This window comes from Chiloscyllium plagiosum, unplaced genomic scaffold (genome assembly GCF_037043375.1).
Source record: "Chiloscyllium plagiosum isolate Xiang-an unplaced genomic scaffold, Cpla_swu_hap1 HiC_scaffold_49, whole genome shotgun sequence".
Classification (NCBI taxonomy): Eukaryota; Metazoa; Chordata; class Chondrichthyes; order Orectolobiformes; family Hemiscylliidae; genus Chiloscyllium; species Chiloscyllium plagiosum.
The window spans coordinates 15,294-35,327 of record NW_028270187.1 but is presented as its reverse complement, the minus strand read 5'-3'; positions in this window follow the sequence as shown (position 1 = coordinate 35,327).

Genomic DNA, 20,034 nt, shown 5'->3' with positions numbered 1-20,034 from the left:
TCCCTGTCTATCGCTCTCTCTCTCTATCTCTCCCTGTCTATTGCTCTCTCTCTCTATCACTCCCTGTCTATCACTCTCTCTCTATCTCTCCTGTCTATCACTCTCTCTCTCTCCCTCTTCCTGTCTATCGCTCTCTCTCTCTCTATCACTCCCTGTGAATCGCTCTCTCTCTCTATCACTCCCTGTTTATCACTCTCTCCTCTCTCTCTCCCTGTCTATCACTCTCTCTCTCTACCTCTCCCTGTCTCACTCTCTCTCTCCCCCTATCTATCACTCTCTCTCTCCATATCTTTCCCTGTCTATCACACTCTCTCTCTCTCTATCTCTGCCTGTCTATCACTCTCTCTCTCTATCACTCCCTGTTTATCACTCTCTCTCCTCTCTCTCTATCTCTCGCTGTCTATTGCTCTCTCTCTCTATCTCTCCCTGTTTATCACTCTCTCTCCTCTCTCTCTATCTCTCCCTGTCTATCACTCTCTCTCTCTCTCTCCCTGTCTATCGCTGTCTCCATATCACTCCCTGTTTATCGCTCTCTCTCTATCTCTCCCTGTCTATCACTCTCTCTCTCTCCCTCTCCCTGTCTATCGCTCTCTCTCTCTATCACTCCCTGTCTATCGCTCTCTCTATCTCTCCCTGTCTATCGCTCTGTCTCTCTATCTCTCCCTGTCTATGGCTCTCTCTCTATCTCTCCCTGTCTATCGCTCTCTCTCTCTCTATCTCTCCCTGTCAATTGCGCTCTCTCTCTATCACTCCCTGTCTATCACTCTCTCTCTCTCCCCCGTCTATCACACTCTCTCTTCCTATCTCTCCCTGTCTATCACACTCTCTCTCTCTATCTCTCCCTGTCTATCACTCTCTCTCTATCACTCCCTGTTTATCACTCTCTCTCTATCTCTCGCTGTCTATTGCTCTCTCTCTCTATCTCTCCCTGTTTATCACTCTCTCTCCTCTCTCTATCTCTCCCTGTCTATCGCTCTCTCTCTATCCCTCCCTGTCTATCGCTCTCTCTCTCTATCACTCCCTGTTTATCGCTCTCTCTATCTCTCCCTGTCTATCACTCTCTCTCTCTCCCTCTCCCTGTCTATCGCTCTCTCTCTCTATCACTCCCTGTCTATCGCTCTCTCTCTCTATCTCTTCCTGTCTATCGCTCTCTCTCTCTATCTCTCCCTGTCTATCGCTCTCTCTCTCTCTATCACTCCCTGTTTATCACTCTCTCTCCTCTCTCTCTATCTCTCCCTGTCTATCACTCTCTCTATCACTCCCTGTTTATAACTCTCCTCTCTCTCTATCTCTCCCTGTCTATCGCTCTCTCTCTCTATCACTCCCTGTTTATCACTCTCTCCTCTCTCTCTCCCTGTCTATCACTCTCTCTCTCTATCTCTCCCTGTCTCACTCTCTCTCTCTCTCCCCCTGTCTATCACTCTCTCTCTCCATATCTCTCCCTGTCTATCACACTCTCTCTCTCTATCTCTCCCTGTCTATCACTCTCTCTCTATCACTCCCTGTTTATCACTCTCTCTCTATCTCTCGCTGTCTGTTGCTCTCTCTCTCTATCTCTCCTTGTCTGTCACTCTCTCTCTCTATCACTCCCTGTCCATCGCTCTCTCTATCACTCCCTGTCTATCGCTCTCTCTCTCTATCTCTCCCTGTCTATCGCTCTGTCACTCTATCTCTCCCTTTCTATCGCTCTCTCTCTCTATCTCTCCCTGTCTATCGCTCTCTCTCTCTATCTCTCCCTGTCTATCGCTCTCTCTCTCTATCTCTCCCTGTCTATTGCTCTCTCTCTCTATCACTCCCTGTCTATCACTCTCTCTCTCTCTCCCCCTGTCTATCACTCTCTCTCTCCCTATCTCTCCCTGTCTATCACACTCTCTCTCTCTATCTCTCCCTGTCTATCACAATCTCTCTCTCTATCTCTCCCTGTCTATCGCTCCCTCTCTCTATCACTCCCTGTTTATCACTCTCTCTCCTCTCTCTCTATCTCTCCCTGTCTATCACTCTCTCTCTATCTCTCCCTGTCTATCGCTCTCTCTCTCTATCACTCCCTGTTTATCGCTCTCTCTCTATCACTCCCTGTCTATCGCTCTCTCTCTCTCGATCTCTCCCTGTCTATTGCGCTCTCTCCCTCGATCTCTCCCTGTCTATCGCTCTCTCTCTCTCTATCACTCCCTGTCTATCGCTCTCTCTCTCTCTATCTCTCCCTGTCTATTGCTCTGTCTCTCTATCTCTCCCTGTCTATCGCTCTCTCTCTATCTCTCCCTGTCTATCGCTCTCTCTCTCTCTCTCTCCCCCGTCTATCACTCTCTCTCTCCCCCTATCTCTCCCTGTCTATCACACTCTCTCTCTCTATCTCTCCCTGTCTATCGCTCCCTCTCTCTATCACTCCCTGTTAATCACTGTCTCTGCTCCCTCTCTATCTCTCCCTGTCTATCACTCTCTCTCTCCATATCTCTCCCTGTCTATCACACTCTCTCTCTCTATCTCTCCCTGTCTATCACTCTCTCTCTCTATCACTCCGTGTTTATCACTCTCTCTCCTCTCTCTCTATCTCTCGCTGTCTAATGCTCTCTCTCTCTATCTCTCCCTGTCTGTCACTCTCTCTCTCTATCACTCCCTGTCTATCGCTCTCTCTCTATCTCTCCCTGTCGATCACTCTCTCTCTCTCCCTCTCCCTGTCTATCGCTCTCTCTCTCTATCTCTCCCTGTCTATCACTCTCTCTCTCTATCACTCCCTGTCTATCACTCTCTCTCTCTCTCCCCCCCAATCTATCACTCTCTCTCTCCCTATCTCTCCCTGTCTATCACACTCTCTCTCTCTATCTCTCCCTGTCTATCACACTCTCTCTCTCTATCTCTCCCTGTCTATCGCTCTCTCTCTCTATCTCTCCCTGTCTATCGCTCCTTCTCTCTATCACTCCCTGTCTATCACTCTCTCTCTCTCTATCTCTCCCTGTCTATCACACTCTCTCCTCTCTCTCTATCTCTCCCTGTTTGTCACTTTCTCTCTCTATCTCTCCCTGTCTATCGCTCTCTCTCTATCTCTCTCTGTCTATCACTCTTTCTCTCTCTCCCTGCTCTCACTCTCTCTCTTCTATCTATCGCTCTCTCTCTCAATCTCTCCCTGTCTATCACTCTCTCTCTATCTCTCCCTGACTATCGCTCTCTCTTTCTGTCTCTCCCTGTCTATCACTCTCTCTCTCTCTGTATCTCTCCCTGTGTCTCACTCTCTCTCTCTATCTCTCCCTGTCTATCACTCTGTCTCTCTATCTCTCCCTGTCTATCACTCTCTCTTTCTGTCTCTCCCTGTCTATCACTCTCTCTCTCTGTCTCTCCCTGTCTATCGCTCTCTCTCTCTCTCTATCACTCCCTGTTTATCACTCTCTCTCCTCTCTCTCTATCTCTCCCTGTCTATCACTCTCTCTCTCTCTCTCCCTGTCTATCGCTCTCTCTCTATCACTCCCTGCTTATCACTCTCTCTCTCTATCTCTCCCTGTTTATCGCTCTCTCTCTTTATCACTCCCTGTCTATCGCTCTCTCTCTGTCTCTCCCTGTCTCACTCTCTCTCTCTCTCTCTCTCTCCCCCTGTCTATCACTCTCTCTCTCCCTATCTCTCCCTGTCTATCACACTCTCTCTCTCTCTCCCCCTGTCTATCACTCTCTCTCTCCCTATCTCTCCCTGTCTATCACTCTCTTTCTCTCTATCTCTCCCTGTCTATCACACACTCTCTCTCTATCTCTCCCTGTCTATCGCTCCCTCTCTCTATCACTCCCTGTTTATCACTCTCTCTCCTCTCTCTCAATCTCTCCCTGTCTATCGCTCTCTCTCTCTATCACTCCCTGTTTATCACTCTCTCTCCTCTCTCTCAATCTCTCCCTGTCTATCGCTCTCTCTCTCTATCTCTCCCTGTCTATCACTCTCTTTCTCTCTATCACTCCCTGTTTATCACTCTCTCTCTATCTCTCCTGTCTATCACTCTCTCTCTCTCCCTCTTCCTGTCTATCGCTCTCTCTCTCTCTATCACTCCCTGTGAATCGCTCTCTCTCTCTCTATCACTCCCTGTTTATCACTCTCTCCTCTCTCTCTCCCTGTCTATCACTCTCTCTCTCTACCTCTCCCTGTCTCACTCTCTCTCTCCCCCTATCTATCACTCTCTCTCTCCATATCTTTCCCTGTCTATCACACTCTCTCTCTCTCTATCTCTGCCTGTCTATCACTCTCTCTCTCTATCACTCCCTGTTTATCACTCTCTCTCCTCTCTCTCTATCTCTCGCTGTCTATTGCTCTCTCTCTCTATCTCTCCCTGTTTATCACTCTCTCTCCTCTCTCTCTATCTCTCCCTGTCTATCACTCTCTCTCTCTCTCTCCCTGTCTATCGCTGTCTCCATATCACTCCCTGTTTATCGCTCTCTCTCTATCTCTCCCTGTCTATCACTCTCTCTCTCTCCCTCTCCCTGTCTATCGCTCTCTCTCTCTATCACTCCCTGTCTATCGCTCTCTCTATCTCTCCCTGTCTATCGCTCTGTCTCTCTATCTCTCCCTGTCTATGGCTCTCTCTCTATCTCTCCCTGTCTATCGCTCTCTCTCTCTATCTCTCCCTGTCAATTGCGCTCTCTCTCTATCACTCCCTGTCTATCACTCTCTCTCTCTCCCCCGTCTATCACACTCTCTCTTCCTATCTCTCCCTGTCTATCACACTCTCTCTCTCTATCTCTCCCTGTCTATCACTCTCTCTCTATCACTCCCTGTTTATCACTCTCTCTCTATCTCTCGCTGTCTATTGCTCTCTCTCTCTATCTCTCCCTGTTTATCACTCTCTCTCCTCTCTCTCTATCTCTCCCTGTCTATCACTCTCTCTCTATCCCTCCCTGTCTATCGCTCTCTCTCTCTATCACTCCCTGTTTATCGCTCTCTCTATCTCTCCCTGTCTATCACTCTCTCTCTCTCCCTCTCCCTGTCTATCGCTCTCTCTCTCTATCACTCCCTGTCTATCGCTCTCTCTCTCTATCTCTTCCTGTCTATCGCTCTCTCTCTCTATCTCTCCCTGTCTATCGCTCTCTCTCTCTCTATCACTCCCTGTTTATCACTCTCTCTCCTCTCTCTCTATCTCTCCCTGTCTATCACTCTCTCTATCACTCCCTGTTTATAACTCTCCTCTCTCTCTATCTCTCCCTGTCTATCGCTCTCTCTCTCTATCACTCCCTGTTTATCACTCTCTCCTCTCTCTCTCCCTGTCTATCACTCTCTCTCTCTATCTCTCCCTGTCTCACTCTCTCTCTCTCTCCCCCTGTCTATCACTCTCTCTCTCCATATCTCTCCCTGTCTATCACACTCTCTCTCTCTATCTCTCCCTGTCTATCACTCTCTCTCTATCCCTCCCTGTCTATCGCTCTCTCTCTCTATCTCTCCCTGTCTATCACTCTCTCTCTATCTCTCGCTGTCTGTTGCTCTCTCTCTCTATCTCTCCTTGTCTGTCACTCTCTCTCTCTATCACTCCCTGTCCATCGCTCTCTCTCTATCACTCCCTGTCTATCGCTCTCTCTCTCTATCTCTCCCTGTCTATCGCTCTGTCACTCTATCTCTCCCTTTCTATCGCTCTCTCTCTCTATCTCTCCCTGTCTATCGCTCTCTCTCTCTATCTCTCCCTGTCTATCACAATCTCTCTCTCTATCTCTCCCTGTCTATCGCTCCCTCTCTCTATCACTCCCTGTTTATCACTCTCTCTCCTCTCTCTCTATCTCTCCCTGTCTATCACTCTCTCTCTATCTCTCCCTGTCTATCGCTCTCTCTCTCTATCACTCCCTGTTTATCGCTCTCTCTCTATCACTCCCTGTCTATCGCTCTCTCTCTCTCGATCTCTCCCTGTCTATTGCGCTCTCTCCCTCGATCTCTCCCTGTCTATCGCTCTCTCTCTCTCTATCACTCCCTGTTTATCACTCTCTCTCCTCTCTCTCTATCTCTCCCTGTCTATCGCTCTCTCTCTCTATCATTCCCTGTTTATCACTCTCTCCTCTCTCTCTCCCTGTCTCTCACTCTCTCTCTCTCTCTCCCTGTCTATCAGTCTCTCTCTCTATCTCTCCTTGTCTCACTCTCTCTCTCTCCCCCTGTCTATCACTCTCTCTCTCCATATCTCTCCCTGTCTATCACACTCTCTCTCTCTATCTCTCCCTGTCTATCGCTCTCTCTCTATCACTCCCTGTTTATCGCTCTCTCTCTATCTCTCCCTGTCTATCACTCTCTCTCTCTCCCGCTCCCTGTCTATCGCTCTCTCTCTCTCTATCACTCCCTGTCTATCGCTCTCTCTCTCTCTATCTCTCCCTGTCTATCGATCTGTCTCTCTATCTCTCCCTGTCTATCGATCTGTCTCTCTATCTCTCCCTGTCTATCGCTCTCTCTCTCTATCTCTCACTGTCTATTGCTCTCTCTCTCTATCACTCCCTGTCTATCACTCTCTCTCTCTCCCCCTGTCTATCACTCTCTCTCTCCTATCTCTCCCTGTCTATCACACTCTCTCTCTCTGTCACTCCCTGTTTATCACTCTCTCTCCTCTCTCTCTATCTCTCCCTGTCTATCGCTCTCTCTCTCCCTCTCCCTGTCTATCGCTCTCTCTCTCTGTCTCTCCCTGTCTATCACTCTCTCTCTCTGTCTGTATCTCTCCTTATCTATCACTCTCTCTCTCTATCTCTCCCTGTCTATCACTCACTCTCTCTATCTCTCCCTGTCTATCACACTCTCTCTCTCTATCTCTCCCTGTCTATCACACTCTCTCTCTCTATCTCTCCCTGTCTATCGCTCTCTCTCTCTTTCTCTCCCTGTCTATCACTCTCTCTCTCTATCTCTCCCTGTCTATCACTCTCTCTCTCTATCTCTCCCTGTCTATCGCTCTCTCTCTCTCTATCTCTCCCTGTCTATCACTCTCTCTCTCCCTCTCCCTGTCTATCACTCTCTCTCTCTATCTCTCCCTGTCTATCACTCTCTCTCTCTATGTCTCCCTGTCTATCGCTCTCACTCTCTATCTCTCCCTGTCTATCGCTCTCTCTCTCTATCTCTCCCTGTCTATCACTCTCTCTCTCCCTGTCTATCACTCACTATTTCTATCTCTCCCTGTCTATCACACTCTCTCTCTCCCCCTGTCTATCACTCTCTCTCTCTCTCTATCTCTCCCTGTCTATCACACTCTCTCTATCTCTCCCTGTCTCTCACTCACTTTCTATCTCTCCCTGTCTCTCATTCTCTCTCTATCTCTCCCTGTCTCTCACTCTCTCTCTATATTTTCCTGTCTCTCATTCTTTCTTCTCTCACTCTCTCTCTCTCTTTCTCCCTGTCTCTCTCTGTTTCTCTCCTTCTCTCTCTCTCTCTATCTCTCCCTGCCTCTCTCTCTCTCTCTCTATCTCTCCCTGTCTCTCACCCCCTCTCTCTATCTCTCCCTGTCTGTCACGCTCACTCTCTATTTCTCTATCTCTCTGTTCTCTATCTATCTCTCTGTTCTATCACTCTCTCTATCCTTCCCTTCTCTCAATCTCTCCCTCTATCTCTCCCCATCTCTCACTCTCTCACTATCCATCTCTCCCGGTCTCTCACTCTTTCTACCTCTTCCTGTCTCTCACTCTCACTCTCTCTCACACTCTCCCTGTCCCTCCCTGTCTCTCTCTCTCTCTCTCTATCTGTCTCACTATCTATCTCTCCGTTCTATCACTCTCTTTACCAATCTCTCTCCCTTCTCTCAATTTTTCTCTCTCTAGCTCTCCCTGTCTCTCTCACTCTCTCCCTATTTCTCAATCTCTCTCTATCTCTCTCCCTGTCTCTCACTCCATCTATCACTCCCTGACTCCCACTCTCTCTGTATCTATATCTCTCTGTCTCTCACTCTCTCTATCTCTCTCTCTCTCCTCTCTATCTCTCACTCTCTGTCTCTATCTCTCCTTGTCTCTCACACTCTCTCTATCTGTCTCTCCCTGAACCTCATTCTCTCAATCTCTATCTCTCCCCATCTCTCACTCTCACTGTCTATCTCTCCCTATCTCTCACTCTCTCTATCTCTCACTCTCACTCTCTCTCTCTCTCTCCCTTCTCTCTCTCTCTACTTCTCCCTGTCTCTCTCTCTCTCACTCTCTCCCACTCTCTCCCTGTCTCTCACACTCACTCTCTATCTCACGCTGTCACTCTCTCTCTATCTCTCCCGTGTCTCACTCCCTTGATCTCTCTCCCTCCACCTCACCCTTTCTCTCTCTCTCTCTCTACTTCTACCTGTCTCTCACTCTCTCTCTATCTTTCTCTGTCTCTCACTCTCTCTATCTATCTCTCCCCTCTCTCACTCTCTCTTTACCTTTACCTGTCTCTCTCTCCCTTTCTCTACATCTCTCTTCCTCTCTATGCCTTCAGTCACTATCGCTCTCTATCTCTCCCTGTCTCTCACTCACTCTCTATCTCTCCCTGTCACCCCCTCTCTCTCTACTTCTCCCTGTCTTTCACTCTCACTATCTATCTCGCCCTGTCTCCTTCTCTATCTCTCCCTGTCTTCCTCTCTCTCACTCTCTCTCTACTTCTCCCTGCCTTTCAGTCTCTCTCTCTCTCTCTATCTTTCCCTGTCTCCCAGGGTTTCTATCTCTCTCCCCTCTCTCACTCTCTCTATATCTTTCCCCCATTCTCTCTCTCTATCGCTCTCTCCCTGTCTCTCACTGTCTCTGTCTCTAACTCCCTGTCTCTCATTCACTCTCTATCTATCTTTCCCTGTCCCTCTCTCTCTCTCTCTCTCTCTCTCTATCTCTCCCTATCTCCTACTCTCTCTCACTCTCTCTCTATCTGTCTCTCCCAGTCTCTCACTCTCTCTATCTCACCCAGTCTCTCACTCTCTCTATCTGTCTCTCTCAGTCTCTTACTCTCCCAATCTCTCCCTCTTTCTCGCTCTGTCTCTATCTACCTCTCCCTGTCTCTCTCTCTCTCTCTCTTCTCTCCTGATGCCTCACTCTGTATCTCCCCATGTCTCTCACTCTCTCACTATCTCTCATTTCTCCTAATCTCTCTCTCTCTATCTCTCCCTGTGTCTCAGTTTTTCAATCTATCTCTCCCTGTCCCTCTGTTTCTGTCTCTCCCTTCTCTCACTCTTTCTATCTCTCACTTCTCTCTCTCTCACTCTATCTCTCCATCTCTCACTCTCTCTCTATCTCTCCCTGTCTCCCTCTCTTACTCTCTCTCTCTCTCTACTTCTTCGTCTTTCACTCTGTCTCTCTATCTCTCCCTGTCTCTCACTCTCTCTTTATCTTTTCCTGTCTCCCACTCTATCTATCACTCTCCTCTCTCATTTTCTCTCTATCTTTCTCCCTTTCTCTCTCTGTGTTTCTCTCCGTCTTTCTCTCTATCTCTCCCTGTCTCTCACTTTCCCTCTATCTATCTCTCCCTTCTCTCGATCTCTCTCTCTTACTCTCCCTGTCTGTCACGCTCACTCTCTGTCTCTTTATCTCTCTGCTCTCTATCTATCTCTCTGTTCTATCAATCTCTCTGTCAATCTCTCCCTCTATCTCTCCACTTCTACCTGTCTCTCACTCTCTCTCTATCTTTCTCTGTCTCTCACTCTCTCTATCTATCTCTCCCCTCTCTCACTCTCTCTTTATCTTTCCCTGTCTCTCTCTATCTCTCCCTTTCTCTACCTCTCTCTACCTCTCTCTCCCTCTCTCTCTGCCTTCTGTCACAATCTCTCTCTGTATCTCCCTGTCTCTCACTCGCTCTTTATCTCTCCATCTCCCTGTCTCTCTCTCTCTACTTCTCCGTGTCTCACTCTCTCTATCTATGTCTCCCTGTCTCTCACTCTATCTATCTATCTCTCCCTGTCTCTCACTCTCTCTCTATCTCTCCCTGTCTCTCACTCTATCTTTCCCTGTCTCCCAGGGTTTCTATCTCTCTCCCCTCTCTCACTCTCTCTATATCTTTCCCCCATTCTCTCTCTCTATCGCTCTCTCCCTGTCTCTAACTCCCTGTCTCTCATTCACTCTCTATCTGTCTCTCCGTCTCTCACATTCTCTCTATCTATCTTTCCCGCTCTCTCTCTCTATCTCTCCCTATCTCCTACTCTCTCTCACTCTACCTCTCTCCGTCTCTCCCCATCTCTCACTCTCTATCTCTCCCTTCTATCAATCTCTATCTCTCCCAGTCTCTCACTCTCTATCTGTCTCTCTGTGTCTTACTCTCTCTATCTCCCCCTCTTTCTCGCCCTGTCTCTATCTATCTCTCCCTGTCTCTCACACTCTGTATCTATCACTCTGTGACTCACTCTCTCTCTATCTCACTCTCTCCCTGTCTCTTAATCTCTATCTCTCCCTGTTTCTCTCGCTCTCTCTCTATCTCTCCCTATGTCTCAATCTCTGTCTCTATCTCTCCATGTCTGTCACACTCTTGCTATCTGAATCTCACTGTCTCTCATTCTCTCACTCTCTATCTTTCCCCATCTCTCACTCTCTCACTATCTATCTCTCCCTATCTCTATATCTCTCCCTATCTCTTATTCTCACTCGACCTATTTCTCCCTTCTCTCGCTCTGTCTCTTTCTCTCTCTACTTCTCCCTGTCTCTCTCTCTCTCACTCTCTCTATCTCTCCCTCTCACTCTCTCTATCTCTCTCTCTCTCCCTTCTCTCACTCTCTCTCTCTCTGTCTTTCTCTCTCCCACTCTCTCCCTCTCTCTCTGTCTCTCTCTCTCACTCTCTCCCACTCTCTCCCTCTCTCTCTGTCTCTCTCTCTCACTCTCTCCCACTCTCTCCCTGTCTCTCACACTCACTCTCTATCTCATGCTGTCTGTCACTCTCTCTCTCTCTATCTCTCCCATGTCTCACTCCCTTGATCTCTCTCCCTCCACCTCACCCTTTCTCTCCCTCTCTCTCTCTATCTCTCCCTGTCTCTCTCTCTCTCTCTCGACTTCTACCTGTCTCTCACTCTCTCTCTATCTATCTTTCTCTGTCTCTCAGTCTCTCTATCTATCTCTCCCCTCTCTCACTCTCTCTTTACCTTTACCAGTCTCTCTCTCTCTCTCCCTTTCTCTGCATCTCTCTTCCTCTCTCTATGCCTTCGGTCACTATCGCTCTCTAACTCTCCCTGTCTCTCACTCACTCTCTATCTCTCCCTGTCACCCCCTCTCTTTCTCTACTTCTCCCTGTCTTTCACTCTCACTATCTATCTCACCCTGTCTCCCTCTCTATCTCTCCCTGTCTCCCTCGCTCTCACTCTCTCTCTCTACTTCTCCATGTCGTTCAGTCTCTCTCTCTCTCTTTCCCTGTCTCCAAGGGTTTCTATCTCTCTCCCCTCTCTCACTCTCTCTATATCTTTCCCCCATTCTCTCTCTCTATCTCTCTCTCTCCCTGTCTCTCACTGTCTCTGTCTCCCTGTCTCTCATTCATTCTCTATCTATCTTTCCCTGTCCCTGTCTCTCTCACTGTGTCTATCTCTCCCTATCTCCTACTCTCTCTCACTCTCTCTCTCTATCTGTCTCTCACTCTCTCTATCTCACCCAGTCTCTCACTCTCTCTATCTGTCTCTCACAGCCTCTCAATCTCTCCCTTCTATTAATCTCTCTCTCTCACTCACCCAGTCTCTCACTCTCTCGATCTCTTTCTCGCTCTGTCTCTATCTATCTCTCCCTGACTCTCACTCTCTCTCTTCTCCCCTGATGTCTCATACTGTTTCTCCCCATGTCTCTCACTCTCTCTCTATCTCTCATTTCTCCCAATCTCTCTCTCTCTATCTCTCCCTGTGTCTCAGTCTTTCAATCTATCTCTCGCTGTCCCTCTGTCTCTATCTCTCCCTGTCTCTCACTCTCTCTCTATCTCTCCCTGTGTCACTCTCTTTTTCTCTCTCTCTCTACTTCTCCGTCTTTCACTCTCTCTCTCTGTCTCTCCCTATTTCTCTCACTCTCTCTCTATCTATCTCTCACTTAATCTCCCTGCTCTCTCTCTCTCTTTGTCTCTGTCTCACTATCTATCTCTCCGTTCTATCACTCTCTCTACCTATCTCTCTCCCTTCTCTCAATCTCTCTCTCTAGCTCTCCCTGTCTCTCTCACTCTCTCCCTATTTCTCAATCTCTCTCTATCTGTATCTCCCTGTCTCTCACTCTCTCTATCTGTCTCTCTGTCTCTTTCTCTTTATCTATCTCTCCCTTCTCTCAATCACTCCCTCTTTCTCTCCCTGTCTCTCGCTTTCTCTCTCTATTTCTCCCGTCTCACACTCTCTCTCCCTCTCTCTCTTCCTTCTCTCTCTCTCTATCTCTGCCTGACTCTGACTCTTTCTCTATCTCTCCGTGTCCCTGTTTCTCTTTCTCTCTCTCTCTCTCCCTCTCCCTATCTCCCACTCTCTTTATCTATCTCTCCCTGTATCTCACTCTCGATCTCTCTGTCTCTCTCTCCAGCTATCTCTCTGTTCTCCCATTCTCTCTCTCTATCTCTCACTCTATCTATCTCTCCCTTCTCTCTGTCTCTCTCTTTATCTGTCTGTGTCTCTCACTCTCTTTATCTCTCCTTTCTCTCAATCTCACTCTCTATCTATCTCTCCCTGTCTCTCAGTCTCACTCTCTATCTCTCCCTGTGTCTCATTCTCTCAATTTATTCCTCTCTCTCTCTCTCTCTCTCTCTCTCTCTGACTCTCCCGGTCTCTCAATCTTTGTCTCTATCTCTCCGTGTCTCTCACTCTCTCTCTATCTCTCTCTCTGTCTCTATCTCTGCCATTCTTTCACTCTCTCTCTCTCTCTCCCCATCTCTCTCTCACTCTCTATCTCTCCCTGTCTCTCACTCTCTATCTGTCTGTTTCTCTGACTCTTTCCCTTTATCTGTCACTCCCTTCTCTCAATCTCTCCCTCTTTCTCTCCCTGTCTCTCACTCTATCTATCTCTCCCTGACTCTCAATCTCTCTCTATCTCCATCACTCCCCGTCTCTGACTCTCTCTATCTCTCCCTGTGCCTCACTCTGTGTTTATCTATCTCTCCCTATCCTTCCCTTCTCTCACTCTTACTATCTCTCCCTGTATCTCCCTCTCTCTATCTCTCCCTGTATCTCCCTCTCTCTATCTCTCCCTGTATCTCACTCTCTCTATCTCACCCTATATCTCACGCTTCATCTCTGTCTCTCTCTCTCTTTACCTATCCCGCTGTCTCTCTTTCTCTATCTCTCTCTACTTCTCTCTCTCTCTCACTCTCTCTGTATCTATCTCTACCTCTCTCTCACACTCTCTCTCTATCCATTTCTCCCTTCTCTCAGCTCTCTCTATCTGTCTGTGTCTCTCACTCACTCTCTCTCTATCTCTGTCGCTCTATCTATCTCTCCATTCTCTCACTCTCTCTCTCTATCTCTGTCGCTCTATCTATCTCTCCATTCTCTCACTCTCTCTCTCTATCGCTGTCGCTCTATCTATCTCTCCATTCTCTCACTCTCTCTTTCTCTATCTCTGTCGCTCTATCTATCTCTCCATTCTCTCACTCTCTCTCTCTATCTCTGTCGCTCTATCTATCTCTCCATTCTCTCACTCTCTCTCTCTCTAACTCTGTCGCTCTATCTATCTCTCCATTCTCTCACTCTCTCTCTCTATCTCTGTCGCTCTATCTCTCCATTCTCTCACTCTCTCTCTCTATCTCTGTCGCTCTATCTATCTCTCCATTCTCTCACTCTCTCTATCTCTGTCACTCTATCTATCTCTCCATTCTCTCACTCTCATATCTATCTCTCCCTGACCCTCACTCTGCCTCCCTCTCCCAATCTCTCACTCTCTGGCTATCTATCTCTCCCTTTCTTTCACTCACTCTCTCTCTCCCTCACTCTCTCTTTCTCTATGTCTTCCCATCTCTCACTCTCCCAGTCTCTCACTCTATCTATCATTCCCCCCCAATCTCGCACTCACTCTCTGTCTGTCCCTGTCTCTCACTCTCTGTCTATCTCTGTCTCTCTCTCTCTCTGTCTCTAACGCTCCCTGTCTCTCACTCTATCTATCATTCCCTCCCCATCTCTCACTCTCTCTCTGTCTGTCCCTGTCACTCTCTCTCTCTCTCTACCTTTCTCTGCAGGTATCTCACACTCTCTCTCTACCTCTCACTGTCACTCTCACTCTCTCTCTCTCTCCATATCTCCTCATCTCTTACTATCTCTCCCTGTCTCTCTCTCTCTCTACATTTCCATCTCTCCCTATGTCTCACTCTCTCTCTCTCTCTCTCTGTCCATCTGTCCGAGTCGCTCTCTCTCTTTCTCTTTCTATCTCTCCCGGTCTCTCTCCCTCTCTCTCTATCCCTCTCTCTCTCTATCTCTCCATCTCTTCTTGTCTCTCACCGACTCTGAATCTCTCTCCCTTCTTTCACTCTCTCTATCTGTCCCTCAATCTCTCTCTATCTATCACTGTCTCTCTGTCACTCTCTCTATTTCTCACTCTCTCTCTATCTATTTCTCCCTGACTCTCATCTTCACTCTATCACTCCCTGACTCTCACTCTCTCTTCTCTGTCTCTCCCTCTCTCTCTCTCTCTCTCTCCATTTGTCTCTCCCTGTGTCTCACTCTCTCTCTCTATCTCACGCTGTCCCTTTCTCACTCTCTCTCTCTATCTCTCCCTCTCTCTCTCCATTTGTCTCTGCCTGTGTCTCATTCTCTGTATCTATCTCATTCTGTCCCTTTCTCTCTCTCTCTCTCTGTCTCTCCCTGTCTCTCCCTTCTCGCAATCTCTATCCCTCTAACTCTCCCTTTCTCTGTCTCTCTCTCTCTCCCTCTCCTTGTCTCTCAATCTGTCTCTCCCTGTCTCTCAGTTTCTCTATCTCTCTCCAATCTCTCTCCATCTCTGTCTCACTCTCTATCTACCTCTCCTTTCTCTGTCTCTCTCTCTCTCTATCTCTTCCTGTCTCTCATTCTATCTCTCTCTGACTCTCAATCTCTCTGAACCTATCTCTCCCTGTCTCTCACTCTCTTTGAATCTATCTCTCCCTTCTTTCACTCTCTCTATCACTCCCTTCTCTCAGTCTCTCTCTATCTCTCTCCGTCTCTCAATCTCTCTCTCTCTCTACCTCTCCTTGTCTCTCACTCTCTATTTCTCAAACTCTCTCGATCTCTCTCTCTATCTCTCCCTGTCTCTCACTCTCTCTGAATCTATCTCTCCCTTCTTTCATTCTCTCTCTCTATCTCTCCCTGTCTCTCATTCTCTCTATCTCTCCCTGGGTCTCATTCTCTCAATTTATTTCTCTCTCTGACTCTCCTGGTCTCTCAATCTCTGTCTCTATCTCTCTATGTCTCTCACTCTCTCTATCTCTCCCCTCTGTCTCTATCTATCTCTGTCATTCTTTCACACTCTTTCTCTCTATATATATATATCTCCCCTTCTCTCTCTCACTCTCCATCTCTCCCTTTTCTCAATCGCTCTATCACTCCCTGTCTCTCACTCTCTCTCTGTCTGTCTCTCTGTCTCTTTCCCTTTATTTATCTTCTCTCTATCTCTCCCTGACTCTCAATCTCTCTCTATCTCAATTTGTCCCTGTCTCTGACTCTCTCTATCTCTCCCTGTGCCTCACTCTGTGTCTGTCTATCTCTCCCTTCTCTCACTCTCTCTATCTCTCCCTGTATCACAGACTCACTCTCTATCTCTCCCTTTATCTCACTCTCTCTATCTTTCTCTACTTCTTTCTCTCTCTATCTATCTCTGCCTCTCTCTATCTTTCCCGTTCTCCCACTCTCTCTATCCAATTATCTATCTATCTATCTCTGTCTCCCCTCTTTCACTCTCTCTCTATCTTTCCATTCTCTCCCTATTTATCTCACCCTTTCTTTCACTCCCTCTCTATCTGTCTCTCCCTGTCTCTCACTCTTTCTCTCTCACCATCTCTCACTCTCACTCTATCCATCTCTCCCTTCTCTCAATCTCTCTCTCTATCTGTCTGTGTCTCGCACTCTTTCTCTACCTCTGTCTCACCATCTTTCTTTCTGTTCTCTCACTCTCTCTATCTACCTCCCCATTCTCTCTCTCTCTCTCTCTCTCTCTCTCTATATATATATATATATATATATATATCTTCCCATCTCTCACTGTCTCTCTCTCTCTGTCTTTCTCTGCCGGTATCTCACTCTCTCTCTCTCTACCTCTCACTATCTCTCTCTCTCTCTCTCTATCTCTCCATCTCTCCATCTCTCCCCATCTCTCACTATCTCTCCCTGTCTCTCTCTCTCTCTCTGTCCGTCTGTCCCAGTCTCTCACACTCTCTTTCTATCTCTCCCTGTCTCTCACTCTCTCTCTATCTCTCCCTGTCTCTCACCCACTCTGAATCTATCTCTCCCTTCTTTCACTCTCTCTATCTGCCTCTCCTTTCTCTCAATCTCTCTCTCTATCTCTCTCTGTCTCTCAATCTCTCTCTCTCTCGATCTATCTCTCCCTGACCCTCACTCTCTCTTCTCTATTGATCTCTCACTCTCTCTCCATCTATCTCTCCCTGTCTCTCTCACTCTATCTCTGTCTGTGACACTCTCTCTCAATCTATCTCTGTCTCTCTAACTCTCCAAGTCTCTCAATCCCTCTCTCTCTCTACCTCTCCCTATCTCTCACACGCTCTCCATCTGTCTCTGCCTGTGTCTCACTCTCTCTCTATCTATCCTCCCTGTCCCATTCTCTCTCTCTCTCGATCTCACTCTCTCCCTCCCTCTCTCTCTATCTCTCCCCATCTCTCTCCCTCTCTATCTCTCCCTTCTTTCAATCTCTCTCTCTATCTCTCCCTGTCCCTCACTCTCTTTGAATCTATCTCTCCCTGACTCTCACTCTCTCTCTATCTCTCCCCTGCCTCTCACTCTCTTTTCTCTATCTCTCCCTGTATCTCATTCTCTCTCTCTCTCTATCCCACGCTGTCTGTCACTCTCTCAGTCTCTCTCTCCACCTCACCCTTTCTCTCTCTCTCTCTCTACTTCACCCTGTCTCTCACCCGTCTCTCACGTTATCTCCATCTTTCCCTCTATCTCTGTCTCTGTGTCTATCTCCCTGTCTCTCTCTCTTTCTCTATCTCCCCCTGTCTCTCTCACTCTCTCTCTTCTCTCTTGATCTCCCACTTTCTCTATATCTCTATCTCTTCCTGTCTCACTCACTTTCTCTATCTTTCCCTGGCTCCCACTCTCTCGAACTATCTCTTCCCTCTCTCACTGGCTCTATCTCCCACCCCCACCCCAATCTCTCCCTTTCTTTCACTCACTCACTCTCTCTTTCTCTCCCTGACTCTCATTCACACTCTCTTTCTCTCTCTGTCTCTCACTCTCTCTCAATCTATCTCTCCCTGTCTCTCCCTCTCTCTATCTATCTCTCCCTTTCCCACAGTCTCAATCTATCTATCCGTAACTCGCAGTCTCTCAATCTCTCTATCTACCTATCTCTGCCTTTCCTTTTGTGTCTCTCTCTCTCCCTATCTCTCCCTGTCTCCCACTGTATGTCCATCTATCCCTGTCTCTCTCTTACTCTCTATCTCTCCCTCTCTCTTTCTCTCTCTCTATCTCTCCTTATCTGTCATTCTGTCTATCAACCTCTCCCTGTCACTACTCTCTCCCTATATTTATCTCTCCCTCTCTCTCCCTCTCTTTATCTATCTCTCTCTTTCCCACAGTCTCAATCTATCTATCCTTAACTTGTAATCTCTCTCTCCCTCTCTCTGCCTTTCTCTTTGTGTGTCTCTGTCTCTCTCTCTGTCCCTGTTCCTCCATGTCTCTCTCTCTCCCTGTCCCTCTCTGTCTGTCTCTCTCTCTCTCCCTGTATCTCACTGTGTCTCTCTCTCTCTCTCCCTGTCCCTCTCTGTCTGTCTCTCTCTCTCTCCCTGTCCCTTCCTGTCTCTCTCTCACTCTCTCTCTCTCCCTGTCTCTCTCTCTCTCTCTCTCTCTCCCTGTCCCTCCCTGTCTCTCTCTCTATCCCTGTCCCTCACTGTGTCTCTCTCTCTCTCTCCCTGTCCCACACTCTCTCTCTCTCTCCCTGTCCCTCCCTCCCTCTCTCTGTCTCTCTCTCTCCCTGTCCCTCCCTGACTCTCTCTCTCTCCCTGTCCCTCACTGTCTCTCTCCCTGTCCTTCCCTGTCCCTCCCTGTCTCTCCCTCTCTCGCCCTGTCCCTCCCTGTCTCTCCCTCTCTCCCTGTCCCTCCCTGTCTCTCCCTCTCTCCCTGTCCCCCCGTCTCTCTCCATCTCTGCCTATCTCCCACTCTTTCCTTATCCATCTCTTGTTCTCTCTCATATATATATATCCCGCTGTCTCACTCACTCTCTCTATCCCTCCCTGTCCCTCCCTCTCTCCCTGTCCCTCCCTGTCTCTTTCTCTCTCTCTCTCCCTGTCCCTCCCCCCCGTCTCTCTCCATCTCTGCCTATCTCCCACTTATCCATCTCTTGTTCTCTCTCATATATATATATCCCCCTGTCTCTCTCACTCTCTCTCTCTCTATCTCTCCCTGTCCCTCCCTGTCCCTCCCTCTCTCCCTGTCCCTCCCTGTCTCTCTCTCTCTCTCTCTCTCTCCCTGTCCCTCCCTGTCTCTCTCTCTCTCTCTCCCTGTCCCTCCCTGTGTCTCTCTTTCTCTCTCTCTCTCTCCGTCTCTACCTATCTCCCACTCTTTCCCTATTTATCTCTTGTTCTCTCTCATATATATATATATATATATATCCCCGTCTCTCTCACTCTCTCTCTCTCTCCGTGTCCCTCCCTGTCTCTCTCTCTCTCTATCCCTGTCCCTCACTGTGTCTCTCTCTCTCTCCCTGTCCCACACTCTCTCTCTCTCTCTCCCTGTCCCTCCCTCCCTCTCTCTGTCTCTCTATCTCTCTCTCTCCCTGTCCCTCCCTGTCTCTCTCTCTCTCTCCCTGTCCCTCACTGTCTCTCTCCCTGTCCTTCCCTGTCTCTCTCTCTCTCCCTCTCTCGCCCTGTCCCTCCCTGTCTCTCCCTCTCTCCCTGTCCCTCCCTGTCTCTCCCTCTCTCCCTGTCCCCCCGTCTCTCTCCATCTCTGCCTATCTCCCACTCTTTCCTTATCCATCTCTTGTTCTCTCTCATATATATATATCCCCTGTCTCTCTCACTCTCTCTCTCTCTATCTCTCCCTGTCCCTCCCTGTCCCTACCTCTCTCCCTGTCCCTCACTGTCTCTCTCTCTCTCTCTCCCTGTCACTCACTGTCTCTCTCTCTTTCTCTCTGTCCTCTGTCCCTATCTATCTCTTACTCTCTTTCTCATATATATATCCCTTGTTTCTCTCTCCCTGTCCCTCCCCATCTCTCTCTCTCTCTCCCTCTCCTTCACACTCTCTCTCTCTTTCCCTGTCCCTCCCTCTCTCTCTGTCTCTCTCTCTCTATGTCTCTCTCTCTCCTCTGACCCTCCCTCTCTCCCTGTCTCTCTCTCTCTCCCTGTCCCTCACTGCCTCTCTCTCTCCCTGTCCCACCCTGTCTCTCTCTCTCTCTGTCCCTGTCTCTTTCTCTCTGTCCCTGTCTCTTTCTCTCTCTCCCTGTCCCTCCCTGTCTCTCTCTCTCTCTCCCTGTCCCTCCCTGTCTCTCTCTCTCTCCCTGTCCCTCCCTGTCTCTCTCTCTCTCTCCCTGTCCCTCCCTGTCTCTCTCTCTCTCTCCCTGTCCCTCCCTGTCTCTCTCTCTCTCTCCATCTCTGCCTATCTCCCACTCTTTCCCTATATATCCCTGTCCCTCCCTGTCTCCCTGTCCCACACTGTCTCTCTCTCTCTGTCCCTCACTGTCTCTCTCTCTTTCTCTCTGTCCTCTGTCCCTATCTATCTCTTGCTCTCTCTCATATATATATCCCTTGTTTCTCTCTCTCCCTGTCCTTCACACTCTCTCTCTCTCTCTCCCTGTCCCTCCCTGTCTCTCTCTCTCTCTCTCATTCTCTACCAGTCCCTCCCTCTCTCCCTGTCCCTCTCTCTCTCTCTCTCCCTGTCCCTCCCTGTCTCTCTCTCTCTCCCTCTCTCCCTGTCCCTCCCTGTCTCTCTCTCTCCCTCTCTCTCCCTCTCTCTCTCTCTCTCTCTCTCTCCCTGTCCCTCCCTGTCTCTCTCTCTCTCTCCCTGTCCCTCCCTGTCTCTCTCTTTCTCTCTCTCTCTC